Here is a 17,985-nt window from a genome sequence, read left to right on the forward strand (position 1 = left end):
CAGCAGCTTGCCAGCAGGACACGCTGTGCCCTTGTGGTTTCAAACGTCCTCATCAGCAGTGCAGTTTTGTGGTTTAAGTCACTTGGGCTTTGGTTTTTAATGTGCAGGAGGTTGCAAATTTGTAGGCATCTCAGAGAGACCTACATTTACAGTGTGCATAACATGTTCATCTGTGCCCGTGCACTGTGCGTCGCTCGCTAGGGTTGCAGATGTTTACAAACCAGTATTTTGAAGGTTTGCTTATCTTGTAAAAGAGTGTTCACTGATTCAGTGTTGTAGCAGTAGCGCATGGTCCCTTAATCTGCCGCATATTTTAGGCAGCCGGCATCGTATTTATGTCATATACAGACTATAAAAGCTGCCTTGTTGAGAGCAGCACAAACAATCATGCTGTACTCATCTGCGGAGACCAGCGCAAAATAACATTTTTCTGTTTGAGTGGCCATTTCTCCCTAACAAGGGCTTTTGAGGACAAAATTGTCATATGGCCCCCTTTTGGGGTCATTTGTTTATGCAGGCCGTAAGTCAGCTATTTTCAGTGGCCTTAGTCCGGGCCATTGGAATTATGCAGCAGGAGAGGCCCAAATTATGCAGCAGGGTTGGATAAATTATGTGGCAAGCAAAGGCATATTATGCAGCACATTTTGAGAAAGTATATCTTCATTATTTTGCCATTCCTAAACTTGTTAACACTGTCTGGGCACTTTGCTACTTAGTACCACTTTAACACCCACACACAGGCATAAGTTACAGAATTATGACCAGTCAACCTTTACAATGGATCTTCCCCGAGCAGCAACACCAGTCACTATGGAGCATATTATCAAGCTGGGCGATAAAACTATCGCCGCTTTAGTGGCAGAAAACTGCCGCTAAAACGGCGATAATGGGCTTGATAATATGCTCTATGGAATTCCAATAGAATCCCATGTTAGATGTCCTTCACATCTAACATGGGCTTCAATTGGAATTCCATAGAGCATATTATCAAGCCCATTATTGCCATTTTAGCGGCAGTTTTCTGCCACTAAAGCGGCGATAATTTTATCGCCTGGCTTGATAATATGCCCCTGTGTTTTAAATAACTTTTGAACCGTTTGAGCTCGAAACTATTTTTTGTTGAAATCTGCATACTATGCAGTAGACGATGGATTATGTGGCAAATCGATAATTATATGAAAATCGCTGCGGCCGCATAATCATACAATTCCAGTGGCTCTGGACTTAGTGTTGCACTAACTCTGAGCACAACTTCACTGCCAGGCATCCCTGCTGCTACTGACACATATGCTAGTGCTCCGCCCCATTTGTGACGTCTGGCACGGCATTATGGGGCCTATTCTGATGATGGGCGGATTCGCCACCACCGGTCAGATTATGATGGCGGTGGTGACCGCGGCCGTGTAAAAATCCATCCGCCGCTTTTGTGCCGGTGCCTCCCTTTTTCCGCCGTCTGGATTAGGATTTATTTAGAAAGTTTTATAGAGCGCGAACATGACCCTTGCGGGTATCAGACCGCTGTACATACAGAGAGAAATGGACTGGACAACCTATGGTTGAGCCAAAAAGAATTTGCTTATCTTAACAAAAATGACTTCTCCATACCTGCGTTTTACACGCTACCTAAGATACATAAGGACGACAAAAAACCCCCCGGAAGACCAATTGTGGCTGGTTGCCAATCCATTTTACAACCACTAGCTGAATATGTTGATTTCTTCATAAAACCTTTTGTAATGTTAACACAATCTTACACTAGAGACAGCACACATGTGATCACAGCAGTAGAAGGTCAACCTTTTAACAAGCAGCATAATATTCTAGTCACGATGGACATAGAAAGCTTGTATACAAGTATTCTGCAAAGAGAGGCCCTAGAAGTAATTCATGTGACATTAGAAAGGAGGCCACGTCCCCATCAGGTACCATCTGACTTCATTATCGAATGTGCAAAGATTGCCTTGGAACAAAATTATTTTCTGTTCAATGGCGACTTCTATGGCCAAGTAAAGGGAGTCGCTATGGGAGCAATTTTTGCTCCTGATATAGCGAACTTGTATGTGGCTGCCTTTGAAGAAGAGGTAATCTACAACAACAACCCCTTCAAAAATGAAATTAAAAAATATCTTCGATATATCGATGATGTTTTTATGATTTGGGAGGGGCCTACTTCGAGACTACATGAGTTCCATGTATGGCTTAATGAACAAAGTAATCATCTCAAATTTACCTTAGACTCTGATGACCAGTATATTAATTTTCTGGATCTAAAAATTTGGAATGACGAAGGAGTATTAGCCACTAGTCTGTTCACAAAACCGACAGCAAGAAACACATTGCTTGAATACACTAGTCACCACCCACGGAACCTACGGGATAACCTCCCGTCTGGCCAGTTCCTTCGTATTAAACGGAACTGTACCAGACGGGAGGATTATTTCAGAGAGGCCAAAATCTTACAGACAAAACTGGGGATGAGAGGCTACCCAGACAGGCTGGTAAAACGTTCACTCAAAAGGGCGTGGTATTATGATCGGGAGGCACTCCTACAGAGTAAGGACCAACGTGCTCCCACATCTGAAATCATTACCTGTTTCATGACATTTGGCACTGAGTCTAATTCCATCAAAAAGATTGTGTCAAAAAACTGGCATTTGGTACAGAAAGCGGAACCACAGCTCTCGAGACCGCGGTTTGCGTTCAAAAGAGCAAAGAATCTAAGGGACTCACTCGTAAAAGCATACAAAGAACCTGCTCCGACTACACTAACAAACCTGTGGGGGCTAGCACCCATAACTGGTCACTACCCATGTGGGCATTGCATAGCCTGCCCAACGACTTCAGTAGTAAAATCCTGTGTCTTGAATGGAATTAAGTGGACAATACGCCAACATACAAACTGTCTGACAAGAAATGTCATATATTGTATAGAATGCCCCTGTGGCCTATACTATATAGGGAAAACAACACAAGAAGTCAAAAAGCGTATAATACAACACCAATCGCGTATTAGATGTGGAATCATTACCGCACCTATGGTAGAGCATTACGTGGAAAAAGAACACAACCCTACTGAAATGAAATGGTTTGTACTAGAGACTGTTAAGAACACAAAAAGGCGACAGAATGTTGAACGCCTATTGACTCTGAAGGAAAACAGGTGGATTTGGCTAGTTAAAACGGTGGAAAGGGGATTAAATTCCTTTATCGAATGGCAAACTTTAGCAACACTGTAAGCTATATGATCACCATTTGGTTGTCTCTGATGTTGTAGGACTACATACTACCTTAGAGTTCTATAATGATAGTATCTGATTCATACTGCTGATAAAGTCATCTACACTTGTGGGTTTAAGTGGCTTCCTGGCTTACATGGAGAGTATTAGCCAGGTCGTGTGCTTTGACTTGTGGCTTTTTGACCTGCTCTCCTACTACTCCAGCTTCAGGGAGATATAAATGTGGTGGCAGTAGGTTGGAACTTTGTCTCTAGTGCAAATATGCCCACCTTAAAATGGCCGATAGTCTTTCACCTGTAATAAGATGGTTTAGACATGGTCCCGCATAAGTGACTTCGCAACAGTTGTGGTATAACTAAATTTAATGGATTTTCGTAAGACAGATGGACGCCTGTAATTAGGCGGTTTATTTTGTTATGATTTGGTTGTCACTGGTTGTGACGTATCTGGAAGCCAGCTGGATATCAGGGTAGTTCGTCGCATGTACTACACTCAAAGATGGCCGACCTATTTACCACGTACTAATGACGTCTGAGACCACGCCATTATTTAGGTTCGCGTCGCCCCAGCATTCTTGCTCGGACTTTTTGGCGAGACGCGTAATGGAAGGAGAATAGCTGTGGACTTCTGCTAAATAGTAAGTCACGAAAGTATGATGGATCGCTAATTCGATTGAGAAAGAGACTATAGACAATACATTGACGTTTACTGATTAGGCGGGTGTCTGTTTGTTCACAGAATAAGGACTCATACAACGCCGACGATAGGGGGCGTTTCCTGTAAGTAGTGGCTGAGAGGCATTCTTGTTATGCTATACTTTGTTTGTTTGAAACAATGCACTTATGGAAAGTTTTTAATATGTTTGTGTTAGTTTTTTGATTTGCGGCGTTTTGTATACATTTTTAGAAACCAATCTCTTCATTTGAAGACTGCGGAAGAATTGATTCAATAGACCTTGATCAGCCTATGGTCTCTATATAGTAAGTGGCACATTTCCACCACATTAACATGATGACTAGGTTCACAAAGTGGTGAGGGTCACGCTACGTGAGATATATTAATTAGTGGTTAGATTTCACGCACTGGCTTGACTTATGGAGTTGTGGCTTGGAGATTTTAAATGTTGGTTATATACTTTATGGTGTTTGGGATCTTGTTCACTAGATTGGTTTTTACCCTTGGATACACCTGTTTTCCTTCATTGTATAGGCAATACCAATATATAGAACTTAGATGTATAATTGTATTAATGAGTTAAGTAATGTAATACATTTGTTTATAACAGATACATGGCGCAACTTTGGTCCTGAAGATGGTCTCGTTGATTAACATTTTCTAATAGGAGACCGAAACGTCGACGCTGTGACACTTATTTGGTGTAAACAAGTACCCATCTGATGTGCTTTGATACTACAAATATTGAAACAAGAGTTTTCTTGATACATGACCAAACTGTGGATGGTTCATTATTGTAAAAGTGTCAATAACTACTGTTTTCTATGTGTATTGAACTGACAGTAGTCTTTTGTTGCCAGTGTATAAATGAAAATTGATTTTTTTCTTTCTGTACATACGAATTTTTGCTCCATTGAAAATTTAAAAAAAGAATTCAAAAAATGAATAAATAAGGAACTGTGATAATTACTGTTTACCTCTAGGTTCTTTTTGAAATTAAGTTCACTAAGGTGACTATAGGACTAAGAAATATTAATGAAGTAAATCCTCAAGGTTTACATATTGTTTGGAATTACATTATACCCAAATCCTTGGGGTTTATTGGGTTGCCCTATTGTTTTGTATATATATATATGTACATACAGAGAGAGCCTGGATAAACTTCATACAATAGAAGTCAGGAAAGTGACATCACAAGGAGTGCACAGTCAAGATCAGGGACCTGGTAGTGGGCCACATTAGACCCATTTCTCCTAGGGCGTAAAGTATTTCCTGTAACAATTAGCAAACAAGCAAAAGTGAACTTGACGGCGAAGACATGATTAAAACTTCATACAGAAGAAGTCAGTTTTGTGGCAATACAAGGAGTACACATTCAAGATCAGGATGCGCGCGGAGGCCAGGTTTTCTACGGCGGTCTCTCCGCTATATAAAGGCTGGCTGGGATTGTGTTTGGCTGGGTGTGGGTGCACTGGGGGTATGCATGATACCCCCCTACATTTCACTGCACCAAGTGGTAGGCACAGTGCAGTGCCTGCCACATAGTGCAGTGAAATGCACAACATGCTTGTTTTCGCGACACAGCGGTGCTAGCAGCACCGCCCGCCACAATGGTACAGCTGCAGAATCCGACCGCTGCGGCGGGCCCATCATAAAACAACTGGCGGGGCCGCTGCACGCATGGCAGTCGGACCCAATCTCTGCGATGGTGGCGGCCGGAAGAAATCCGACCGACATCGTAACGGGCCCCTATGCTCCTCATTGAGCAGAGCTCGTGGGTGATGCACTGGAGGACTTGCAAAACACAAACCATCACTTTCCTAAGCCTAGACAGCAGACTTCAAACCACCCAAAGATCTGGCTCCCAACCCAGATTTCAGAAATACTCGGAGTACTTTAATTTATTTTAATTATGTGGTATTTTGAACTCAAGGGGCTGTTTCAGTTGGTAAGTAAAATACTCGAGGAAAATATCTTGACAGAAATGTGCTTGAGGATAAATTGGCCACAATTATGTACAATAGATTTGCCATGCTATAGGTCTCGCATTTAAGCTGGTTTAAGCTATTAGCATTGTAAATGACAATGCCTTTTAATTAAGTTTTAAAAACCAAAACATAAATAAAAGGCATTGTTATTTACAATGCCAATAGCTCAAACTCGCGTAATTGCGAGACCTTTTGCATTGCAAAGGCTTCTTCCAAATTCCATCCATGCTGCATTCTGCAGCACACATAGACAGAGGCAACCAACTCTTGGGATTGTTTTTGTGCAGGAAGGTACATCTTACTGCACAAAGACAATCTTGTATGCAACACAGACACCCTTGCACCATGATGCAAGGGTGACTATGTTGACGCTAGGCAGCAAATTGTCCACCAGCACAGGGGAAAGGACACTCATGCACCATATGTCATTAATACGATGCATTCCTGACCTTTCACATTGGCGGATGGCGGTGCAGCAAGCAGACTTGCAGCGCTGCCCTATGCCAATTCCCCATAAATGAGGCCCTCAGTGTCCCTACAAATAGTGTTCAGAGTTATGCGCAAGTGTCCAAATACCTGACCAGCAGCTCTTTTAGAGGTCTAGCTTCCTTTGGTGCAGCAAGTGCAGTGGCACCGGACCAGAGGGCTGTGTTTCATATTTCAAACAGTAGCCAGGGGGCCTATTTCCTTCCTTGCACTAGGGCCCATGACACACTGGCTACGCTAGTGATCTCTTCAGCAGATGCTCTTGGGCAACCATGAAAACAATGACATCAGTACTTAGGGCCTGCATATGCATGGGTAAGAATTACAAGTTTGAAGGTATTTAATGCATCTGATAATCATCAGATGCCTTAAATTCCACAACCTTCGTTAACTTGGCTGGTCAAACCTGCAGTAATTTAACAGCGTAAAAGCATATGGGGGCATCTTTTTGGGATAGTGGCGCAGTAAATCACCTTGCTGCGCTGTACTGAATCACTGGAAAAGGGCAGGTATGCGCCTTATTTAAGGAATATGGAGCATTCAGGACTTTTCCCCCTCTGCTGGTGCTATTTTGACAACCCTAGCGCCAACAGAGGCACCCTTGCACCATGGTGCACGGGCCTGTGTTGTAAGTAGGACTGTTTTTGTGCAGGAAGGGAATCTTACTGTACAAAAACAATCCTGAGAATTGCCTTTATCAATGATCGCTTGCTTGGCGGTCATTTTTAAATTAGGTGGGCGACCTCTCCACCATGGGGACATGGTTATATACTCTGTCCCATGGCAGACCCATTGGCCGTTCGCCTACAAATAAATCAGCCCCTCAGTCTGTAGGTGTCCAAAACTCTGTGCGGCCTACAGGTTAGACGAGTAGCTCAGCCAGTAGCAGGAGTGAGGTTACCCACCTTCATCGAACCTGCATCCTGCTTCATGGTAAGGGGCAGTCCTCCCTTCTTTCTGGAGCTTCTGTAACAATTGAAGCAGAAACAGAGAGATAGTGAGAAATTACAAAAATGTCCAAAACCAGCAGGACATTTTCAAAATATGAGAAATTGGCATTTTCCATACTGAAATCTGTCTAATCTCACTCTATCCATAGGTGTCATTCAGGTGAAGCATCGGCTACCTCCTCATTGGTCAACTCTCAAAAGACTTTGACAGCATTTATTGTGTGTATGGGTGGAAAGTTGTCAAGTATGCATTTTATTGGAGAGGTGTCCTGTGAATCCACATAATGTGCCAGTGAGACACTTCATCCCAGAGAGCTTTGGCGACCTAGGTGAAATTCAATGTTTGTGCCTCATTCTAAAATATTTGTTTCCGTGCCCAGAAACAGTACATTATTACATGTAATGGGTCAACCCTGTGTCCCTCAGAACCTGAGTATAGGAGATGCGTGCTACACTTTTGTGACGCAGCGGCGGCATAAACCATGCGCCACGTTGCGCCCCATTTACAACGTGACACATCTAGGGAGATGCGTCACATTGTAAAGCCCTGCGTCACATGAAACCTGCGTCAGGTTTCATGTGGGCGTTCAAGCGCAGATGGGGGCGTTCCGACGCAGGAATGCCTCGGAAAAGTGCCGCAGTGAAATCTACAAGATTTCACGCAGTCACTTTTCTGACGCTGGTGCGTCAAATCCTTATGCCTGCTTCAAGCAGGCGTAAGGTGTGACACACCATGTTCGGGATAGGGCAGGTTGGAACAGTGCTGGAGTTGCGTCGCGCTTGCGACACAACTTCAGCACTGCGCCAACATTACACCGGGCGATGCGTCACGCATCTGCTTATCCTTGCGCCACGATGCACCGCATTGTAAATGCGGCGCATCAGCTGTAGCGCAAGGGCAAACTTGCGTGACGCATCTTCCCTGGTGCATCCTTGCTGATTTGCAGGGATGAGCCAGGGAACGTAAATCTGCCCCATAGAGAGAAAATGATTTTAGACAAACCCAAAAATTGTGACTTAGATAGTGACAGACATGTGCAACACAAATCACATTTCACAACAACATAAATGGCGTCACGAAATTCATGGTGTTCCGTCTTTTTTTAGATTTCATTGTGGTTCAACTCCCTCCCTATAATAGTTTCACAATTGTTTAGATGGGGGAGTGGCTCAAGACGTGAACTAGATGTACGTTGCCGTTTAGACCCAGGATGAATGTGTTATTGTAAAAACATCACAGAGGGTCTTCACCAGGACTGGCGGAAAAGCATATAGACAGTCTATGGAAAAACAGGGACAAGAATGAGCGAATGTGGTGTACCAAAACAGACACATGAATTTCGAAAAGCCCTTTATGTTGTTGTGAAATGTGATTTGTGTTGCACTTGTCTGTCACTATTTATGTCACAAAAAATTTTGGTTTGTCTATAAACGTTTTCTATATATATTTTTTGTTATGAATTTGATTTTATAGCAGCCATATTTATGGTAATAAGTTCACATAATATATGTATGTTGGTATAAGTATACTCTGTGGTGTATCTTTGATTCCTTTTGTCTGATGAAATTGAATACGAATTACTATTGTTACAAAGCAATTGTGAAACCCAACAGAACCAATTGTAGCTCGCATCAGAAACAGTACATGGCAAAGCGACAAGTTGGTGGTGTATGTGTTTGCCATCCCACCAGGGGGCACCATAGGTGCTTGGCTGTCCATCAGTGCATATAAACGGACCTGTCCTGCACATGCTATGATGGAAGCAGAAACTGAAGACTACCTCTGCCATGGCTGTAAGCTTTGAAGCCTGGGACCAAGAGACAGTCAGTAAAATAATGCAGTAGGCTGGGTGCATGCTGCATGGAAGCACTTGTAACTGCAGCCTATGGGCCATATTTATCAAAGCTTGCTTCGCCCTTTCACCACGCAACCACTCATGGAATTTGGCACGTTCACAGATTCACCATAAGTGGTAGATCTAGGATGCAATAAATGCTACACCTACCCAGGGGAGGCGTAACGAGGAGAAATATCTTTATTTCTCCTCGTCTTCTCCCATTGCAATGTGTGCGGCATTGTGCAAGACATGTAGAAAGAGGAAAACCCGCAAAGAATTGTTGTTGTGCAGGAAGGTGTACCTTCCTACACAAAAACAATCCTGCCAGCAACACAGACACCCTTGCACCATGGTGCACGAGTGCCTGCGTTTTCGTTAAGTAGCACCAGCACAAGGAGAGGACAGGAATGCACCATATATTGTTAAATACGGCGCCCTTTCCCTTTCATTCAAAGTAGCACAGCAAGATGTCTTTCTGCACTGCATTGCTTGACATTTTGATACTATGCCCCTATGTGACTGAGTCCTGCTGCCACAGCCTTTCAGCCTTCCCTGTCACTAACTTGTGTACCATTACAATTCATATAAATTACATTAATTATGTAAATCACAGATTGGCTTCCCGAAGGCTGTATTTAAGGGGCTCAACAATATTTAAGGACACTGCACACCAGTATCATTTCATTTGTATGCACAGGGTTTACGTAGGAACACTGTGCAGAGGTGGAGCTGGCCCAACCAACGCTTCTGGCTTGTTTTGACAAAAATACATAATTTAATTGGTGTTGCACATAACCTGGTTTGTTTCAAAACACATCTTTTTGTAGTAAAAACATAAACATTGATAACATTAGATGTTTATGAACTATGACAACCATCTGTTAACACTGCTTAAGCTGTCATTTTTTTCTAATATGCATCAGTAAAATATGTTTACTTGAACATATAAATGATTGTGCCGCTGTTCTAACTTTCCAAGCTTCCCTATCTGTCCCTTCTGGAATTGCCTGTGTTTTAATGCTTTTCTTCAGTGCTTAATTCGTGAAATAATGGGGGTTTTGGGAGGGGGTTTTCGGGCGGGTGCTAGGGTTCAAGGGCGAGGGTCTGCTCTGATTGGTCAGGGGAATCAGGGCGGGGTCATAATGGGTTTTTAGTAGGGTGGGTGGAATTTGCGTAGTTGCCCTACGCAAATTATCACGAAATTGCTCTAAATCTCCGCGAGCACGCAGAACTTTCGCGAAGACGCAGAGATTGCTTTTCCCGCCTGTTCGCGATGTGTTTTTGCATGCACACAGGGAAATATATCTCTAACTTGCCCATTCGGTCACTAATGGGTGCGGCCATCTTGCTAGCGATGCTTATTTCCCGTTCCGGGTCGAATGACGTGTTCGCGATCGCAGACTCTCGCGGGATAGCGCGACCGGCTACCAACAATCCAACATCTCGTGGTGCACGCGAACGGATAGGAAAACGTGTTGGCGAATTCAGAGATCCGGTAAGTCACTACCGTGTGCGTGAGAACGCATTTTTAAAGCGCGAACAAGAAAATACTTCTCCTTTCGCAGCGGATCGCGGAAGTTTCGACATCTCCACTTTCTCCGCGGAAATGCCAAAACTTCGCAACTTACGTGAGCAGAACGGAAATTTCCGGCCCGGCCTAGTTTTTAGGGTTATGTGGAAGTGGTGTGGGTGCCATTTTTAGGTCGAGCCTATATAGCGCTTGCGCTCTTAGGCGTTCTATTGTATCTGTTTTGTGGAGTCTGACTTCTCCCTCGCCTTGCATTAGCTTTTTAATGTGTCATTTAAAAATCGTAGCCTCCAATTGGCTAATGGTTTGTGCATGTCCCACCTTTTTATAAAAGTTGACTCCCCTTGAGTATTGCCGTGGAAGCAAGCAACGGCACACACGCAGTCCCTACATGCAATACAGCCGATGAGTGCTTGTTTTCTTCTTGCTTGGCTTTGCCTCAGTGGCAAAGACTTTGGAAAAGAAGAGGGCATGTGTACTTCTATACGTGCGTACATTCCTAAGAGAACTCCTTATGCCTGCTTCAAGCAGGTGTAAGGTTCTGATGCAGTGGCGTCCTAGAAGTGAAGCACTGAAATCTTGTAGATTTCACTGCATCTCTTTTACAAGAATACCCACCCTGCATACATTATACCTGACGCCTGTAAAATGTGACGCAGGGCTTTACATCTCCCTAGATGAGTCATGTTGTAAAGTGCCTGCATTTTTACGCCGCCGCTGCGTCACAAAAGTGATGCATCGGCGGAGCAAAAGTGTTACAAGGGGCTTGTAAATCTGCCCCTTAATATTTACAGTTATATCAAACCATGTAACTGAGAAGCAACTATAAAACTGAAAAAAACCTACTTTTATTGGGATTAACGTCACGTGTCTGCCAGGCAATGGTCTCAGGGCCGCCCAGGCTTCACAGTCAACATGGAGCAGTCCTAGCTGGTTTCAGCTGCCTATGAGAATAGGGATAGGTCTTGAGGATGTCACGTGACAAAGATGACACCCAATGGGAGAGCGAGTATGTTCTGAGACGCGGACTTCCAGGAAAGCCCTATTGTGTAACAACAGAGCTCCCGAATCTGCAAAGATCTGATGTAAAACACAGAGATTTAAAACATAAAGGGGCACATTATCAAGCATGTTATTGCGACTTTAGCGCCCCTTTCTGGCGCTAAAGCGGCACATTTTTTAACGGACTATCAACAAGGCCAGGCTAACATGCATTAGCGTATGTTAACCTGCGATAGCAGCCTATCTTGAAACGCAGCGATAAATATCGCTAATTATATGCAAGAGTAGGCGTTCCCAACATGAACTGCATTCAGAAAGTCGCTATCACAACTTGTGATGTGGCTCACATTCCATCTAGAGTCAGGCATTGCTTTATTTTTGTGCTTCAGACAGACTGCATTTAAAATGACACAGATTTTGGTGCAAGTGGAAAACACACGGCACATGAAATATGAAACGAGGCCTAGTCAAATGATTTTTAAAAGTGGCACTTTGGCGCATGCAAAGTGAAAGACATGAAATGAGGCCTAGTCAGTCTGAAACGCTTGTGCTGAATTAACATGTGTTTTTGCAGTGTAGAGAAAACTCGTAATTTCAGTGGCCTTTTTTAGCTTTGAAGATAATCATGGAATGTGTTCTTTCTTCCCAGCTCCTTTTTCCTTGTAATCTACACTCTCTGTTCCTGTTTTAAGAGACTTTGGCTTTGTTGCATATTTAGACATGTATAGTCAGTTCATAACACATCTTTTTTATGTGTATTAATTAACCATTCACCATCACTACACGGGCGCAAACGCATTTATCTAAAACATTAGCGCATGTTGCTATGAGTATGTGTTAAATGTGTGCCCTTTGAAAATTTACACTAGTGCATAATTATTCTATGTTGTACAGTGCACATTTTTGCATGCTGTGCACAAATGAATAGAAAAGCTGCTTTAAACTAATAGCTTTTGCTAGGTAATCATTTATACAGGGTACCAGTATGGGGGTGGAAAAACGTAATGGGTTTATTTTCATATATTAATACTCTTTTGTGTTTATTTTGTTTATGGGCCCACCATTAAATGGCTGCCTAAGAATCCAGCATGGCTGAGAATTTGTGCTGAAAAACGCATGCGCAGAACTGCCAAGTGCCTCAAGTAAAGGCACGAAGGAGTCAAGGCTACTGTGAACTGCACATTCCTGTTATCCTGCCAATGTACCAAGGTTTGTGGAATGTGCCCTTCCTGCGTGCGATGTGACAGGAAGGAGGAAACAGACTGAAACATTTTTTCCTAGTAAATGTTGCTAAAACATATAATTTTGTTAATCATTAACGATTCCTTTGTTAAAACCGATTTGGTTTGGAATTTGCAATGAGAACAGGATGGTGAGACCCTCTAGTCATCTATGGTAACCAATCACAGTGCGATTTTTTCTAAATTTGAAACATTATTTGTGTAGTCTGCCAAGAATTAGAGTATAAATAATGACCTCTTTGGAGGCGTGTTAGGCTTTAGGCGGCGTGTGAGCTTTTGAGAAGGAGCAGATGAGGCCAGACTTCATATGGGTTAGGTATGTGATCGTCGCGGGTGCAGCCTGGGTGGAGATTGCATCCGAGGAGAGACAGAGGGAAGGGGGGTGCCTTTGTTCATATTTTTCAGAGAGTCCTTGCGCGTCATATCTTTGGCAAGGCAGATCACATTCCTCTGTGGTCTGTGAAGGAGGGGCATTTTCAGGAGCAACATCTCTCAGATTTGATCAGACCAGGGCAGAGAGTGGAGCTGGATAGAACAGGTTTAGATTTAGATGCTAAAACTTTTAAGTTCATGCTTTGACTAATTAATTAGTTTTGAAAAGATTTATTTGTCTTATGCATTTATTTCTCTTTATGGGAGATTTTTGCCAATTATTGATTAGCAAGACTCACTCTTTTCTTAGAAACTCTTTAAGAATTTTGACTAACATTTTGCACCACATTTTCTTTTCTACGTGTGGTTCTTTATATGTAGACTGTAATATGTTCTGTGTTAATGCTATTTTTCCTGTTTTCCAAATTCTGTAACCTGATTGATATTTGACTAATGAATAAAGGGTCAGAGAAACTTACCTTTTGACTAGAATATAAAACCCTTTAAAATACTCAACAAGGGCTTTATCTCTGCTTTATTGGCTTTAAAAGCCAAAAAAGCAGAGATAAAACTAGCGCCCTATCAACAACAGGGTGCTAACATGCAAATTTGCATGTTAGCACCCTTTTACTCTACGCTTCCCCTTGCATCTCTAATGAGATGCAAAGGGAGCGTTCCAGAGTAAAATAATAGGAGAAATGTCGCCAAGCGACATTTCTCCTATCATCAAGAATGTCGCTAACCCTGTTAGAGACAAAAAAAGCAGCGCTAACCGCGGTTAACGCTGCTTTTTTACGTCTGGTATTTTTCTGACTTAGCCATGATATCCTATGGAAGGAGGATATCATGGCTAAGTTTGCCTGTCCCTATCAACAAGGTAACGTGAGATTATCGCTGGGTTTCCAGCGATAATCTCACGTTAGCCTGTTAGCGTGAGAATTTTTATCGCTATTGAGATAAGCGTTGCTAATAGCACGCTATCACAGCGATAAAAATTCACGCTAGCCGGCGATAATTATCCTAGCGCTAAGTGCGCATAGAGATAATTATCGCCGGTTGTTGTTGATATGCCCCCAACTCACTTTATTGGCCTAAATATTATTTGTATTTTTGATTTTTCATGTTTATGTGAAGTCTCCTGAAGGTAATACGTGGTGTCAAGGGCCTAACACCTTTTCAGCTGTAAAATAGAGGTAGATGAGGTTTTGCATTGAGAGATTACTGTGAAATTCCCACTGCATCAAACGCAGCGATAAATATCGCTAATTATATGCAGAGTAGGTGTTCCCTACATTACCTGCATTCAGAAAGTCGCTATCACAAATTCGCCGTATTAGCAACACGGCCCCGGAACCGCGAAGCGATCGAAAAAGCCACACTAGTCGCGGTTATCGCTGGAATCTAAAACCTATTTCAAACCTGACTTAACCATCCTGTGAATGGGAGGTGGATTGGATGGTTAAGTCCACACATGACTGTCATCAAAAGCTGTTCATTATCGCCGCATGATTATCGCTGGAATTCCAACATTAATGCCGTCTATTGCTGGTTTTGGCATCGCCTGTCAGCAAAGCGTTGCTAATACGCCGCTAACACGGCAATGTAAACCAGTGATAGACGGCGATAAGAGAAAACGCGCTAAGCGCGCAATGCGATAATTATCGCAATCTGTTGTTAATATGCCCCTAAGCATTTAAAATAACATTAGTTCTTAACTTTTGCACAGTAAAAACACTGCTGGGGAAAGTTAATTCTATTTGGAGCCTTAAGAGAGTTTTCACATTGTAAGAGAAAAAGGAACATACGCTGGCATATAAAACTCCCCTTCATCTTCAACGCATGCATGCGCCCGCAGCAGGAGGAAGAACCGTAACTGTTGCAAGGAGTGCACCCCGATGTCGCCTCAGTTGTTGAGTTTGTTTGAGGCACGGACAGACGTGCATCATGGCGAGGCTGCAGGGAGTGGGCGCCACCCAGCAAGAAAAAAGTAGCGCGTGATACTAACCTATATGGCCCATCATGCACTAATGCATGATGGGCCACATATCGGGAGAGGATGTGGTCTGACAGCTTGATTGTCGACTTTGGTGCTGGAAACCAAGGTTCGAGCTTCGGGGTCGGCTCCACATCCTGTGATTCTGGGCAAAAAACCAAGGGGCATATTAACAAGGACCAGGGAAAATTAACGCTAAGGGCGCTTAGCGTTCATTTTTTTAACACCCACTATCGCTGGATAATATCGCCTGGTTATCGTGTTATTAACAACGCTAACCGCCTAGGCGATAAAAAATCCAGCGATAGCAGCATTTTGGGAGGTTATCGCTGGTAATGCAGCGATAAAACTACGAGGATAGGGATATCCTTGTTGATAGCCCATGGTGGATTTAGCCATGTAATCCACCTCCCATAGGATTACATGGCTAAGTCTGAAAATTAGCAGACGTAAATTAGCAGACGTAAAAAAGCAGCGTTAACCGTTAGCGCTGCTTTTTTTGTCTCTAACAGGATTAGCGTGAAGCTTAATAATAGGAGAAATGTCGCTTAGCGACATTTCTCCTATTATTTTGCTATGGAACGCCCACTTTGCATCTTATTAGCAATGCAAAGGGAAGCGTAGTGAAAAAGGGTGCTAACATGCGATTTTGCATGTTAGCACCCTGTTGTTGATAGGGCGATATTTTTATTTCCGCATCTTTGGCCTTTAAAGCCAAAAAAGCGGAAATAACGCCCTTGTTAATATGCCCCCAAATCTCCCCTACCTGAATGTGTCCTTATGTAACTTAACCGGTGCTCATGTAAAGCGCTCCAATACCTTCGGGTCGAGTTTGCGCTATATAAATCTGCATTAAAATAATAATACCAAAGCGTGAAACAGGGCCAGTCGCCAAAGCGTCACTAAACCAGCAGAAGGTGGGACAGCTGTAAGCCATTGAAAATAAAAGAATTTTTGAAAAACACACGAAGAAGCCGATCAAAAGCGATGGGCGTGCTGAATCTCCATATCCTGGATACAAGGGGGCAGATTTATGACGTCTGGCGCATCTCTGCTACTCAGCAGAGATGCGCCAGAAGAGTTGCGACGCTTCTGCCCACCCGTGCGCCACCACTGATGCGCCGCATTTATAATGCGGTACAAAAGGGGGTCAAACCCAGATCTGTTGACTGGGTGTGAGTGTTTGATTGGTTCTGATGCTCCGTCCATCACCACCCCCTTTTGTACCGCATTTATAATGCGGCGCACCGTGGCACTCGGATGGGCAGATGCGTGACGCATCCCCTGTCGGAAAGGCGGAGCATTGCTGGAGTTGCGTCGCAAGCGCGACGCAGCTCCAGCAAGGCTCGGGGGTGCCCTATCCCTAACATGGTGCGTCAATCCTTACGCCTGCTTCAAGCAGGCGCAGGGGGGCAGATCTATATTGGAGATGCGGCACTTTTACGCTGCCGTTGCGTCACTTTTGTGATGCAGCGGCGGTGTAAACCCTGCGTCACGTTGCGCCATATTTACATCGTGACGCATCTATGGAGATGCGTCACGATGTAAAGCCCTGCACCACGTAAAACCTGCGTCAGGTTTCAGGTGGGCGTGTCGACAGAGGGGGGGGGGCGTTCCATCGCAGGAACGCCCCTGAAAAGTGACTCAGTCAAATCTATAAGATTTGACTGAGTCACTTTCCCAACGCTGATGCACCAAAACCCTGCGCCTGCTTGAAGCAGGCGTAAGGCTTGACGCACCATATTAGGGATAGGGTAGGTTGGAACAGTGCTGGAGTTGCGTCGCGCTTGCGATGCAACTGAAGCACTGCGCCAACCTTACGCCATTGGATGCGTCACGCATCTGTTTATCCTTGCGCCATGATGCGCCGCATTGTAAATGCGGCGCATCATGTGTGGCGCAAGGGTAAACTTGCGTGACGCATCTTTCCTGGCGCATCCTTGCTGATTTGCAGGGATGCGCCAGGAAACATAAATCTGCCCCAGGGTTTTGATGCAGCATGGCCTTAAAAGTGACTGAGTGAAATCTTGTAGATTTCACTCAGCCACTTTTATGAGGCGTCCCTGCGCCGGAAGGCCCCCCCTGCGCCAGAACGCCTGCTTCTGGCGTAGGCCTTTACAACGTGACGCATCTCCCAGATGCGTCACGTTGTAAATACCCCGCAGCATGGCGCTGGTTTTGCGCCGCCGCTGCATCACAAAAGTGACGCAATGGCGGCGTAAAACAGGCGCAAGGGGCTTGTAAATCTGCCCCAAGATGCCTCAACGCGCTGCTCTAGGTTCGACCTAAACAGCTTATTATTGGTCCGTAGGGGAAACCGATGCATTACCGGTGCTTGTTACTAGAGGGCACTGGCAGGCTGTCTGGCTACAAACAGTACGCATCGAGTAATCTGAATACCCAGAAGCCACTGAAATTCAATAAAAAAATTGTCAGCCATACGGGGTAATTACAATAATTTACATGACACTAACACGAGTAACTAAAGGTTATGTGTACACTTTTTTGATAAAACGGAGGCAATGGATTACATTTTAAAGTTGCCCTATTATGTGTGTAATTTTTAATAACTTGAAAGGCCGAACTCATCGTTAAAGTTCACAGTCTTCTCTTTTATACTCCGTTAGGTCATGCGCACTTAGGGGCAGATTTATGTTGGGCTTGCGCCACTTTAAC

The 17,985-nt window shown here is 43.8% G+C and overlaps 1 protein-coding gene and 1 long non-coding RNA gene across 2 annotated transcripts in view; one reads left to right on the forward strand and one right to left on the reverse strand.

The window, feature by feature from the left end:
- Positions 1-17,985, reverse strand: part of LOC146835267 (peroxiredoxin-like) — a 559,426-nt gene that overhangs the window by 476,023 nt on the left and 65,418 nt on the right. The window contains exon 3 of the mRNA XM_085602856.1: positions 7,291-7,351. The gene's annotated coding sequence lies outside the window, so the exon portion shown is untranslated. The remainder of the gene's footprint in view (positions 1-7,290; positions 7,352-17,985) is intronic.
- LOC146835269 (uncharacterized) overlaps positions 1-17,985 on the forward strand; it is a 92,184-nt gene that overhangs the window by 69,972 nt on the left and 4,227 nt on the right. The gene's annotated exons all lie outside the window — the stretch shown is intronic.

Source organism: Triturus cristatus, chromosome 4_2 (assembly GCF_964204655.1).
Source record: "Triturus cristatus chromosome 4_2, aTriCri1.1, whole genome shotgun sequence".
Lineage (NCBI taxonomy): Eukaryota > Metazoa > Chordata > Amphibia > Caudata > Salamandridae > Triturus > Triturus cristatus.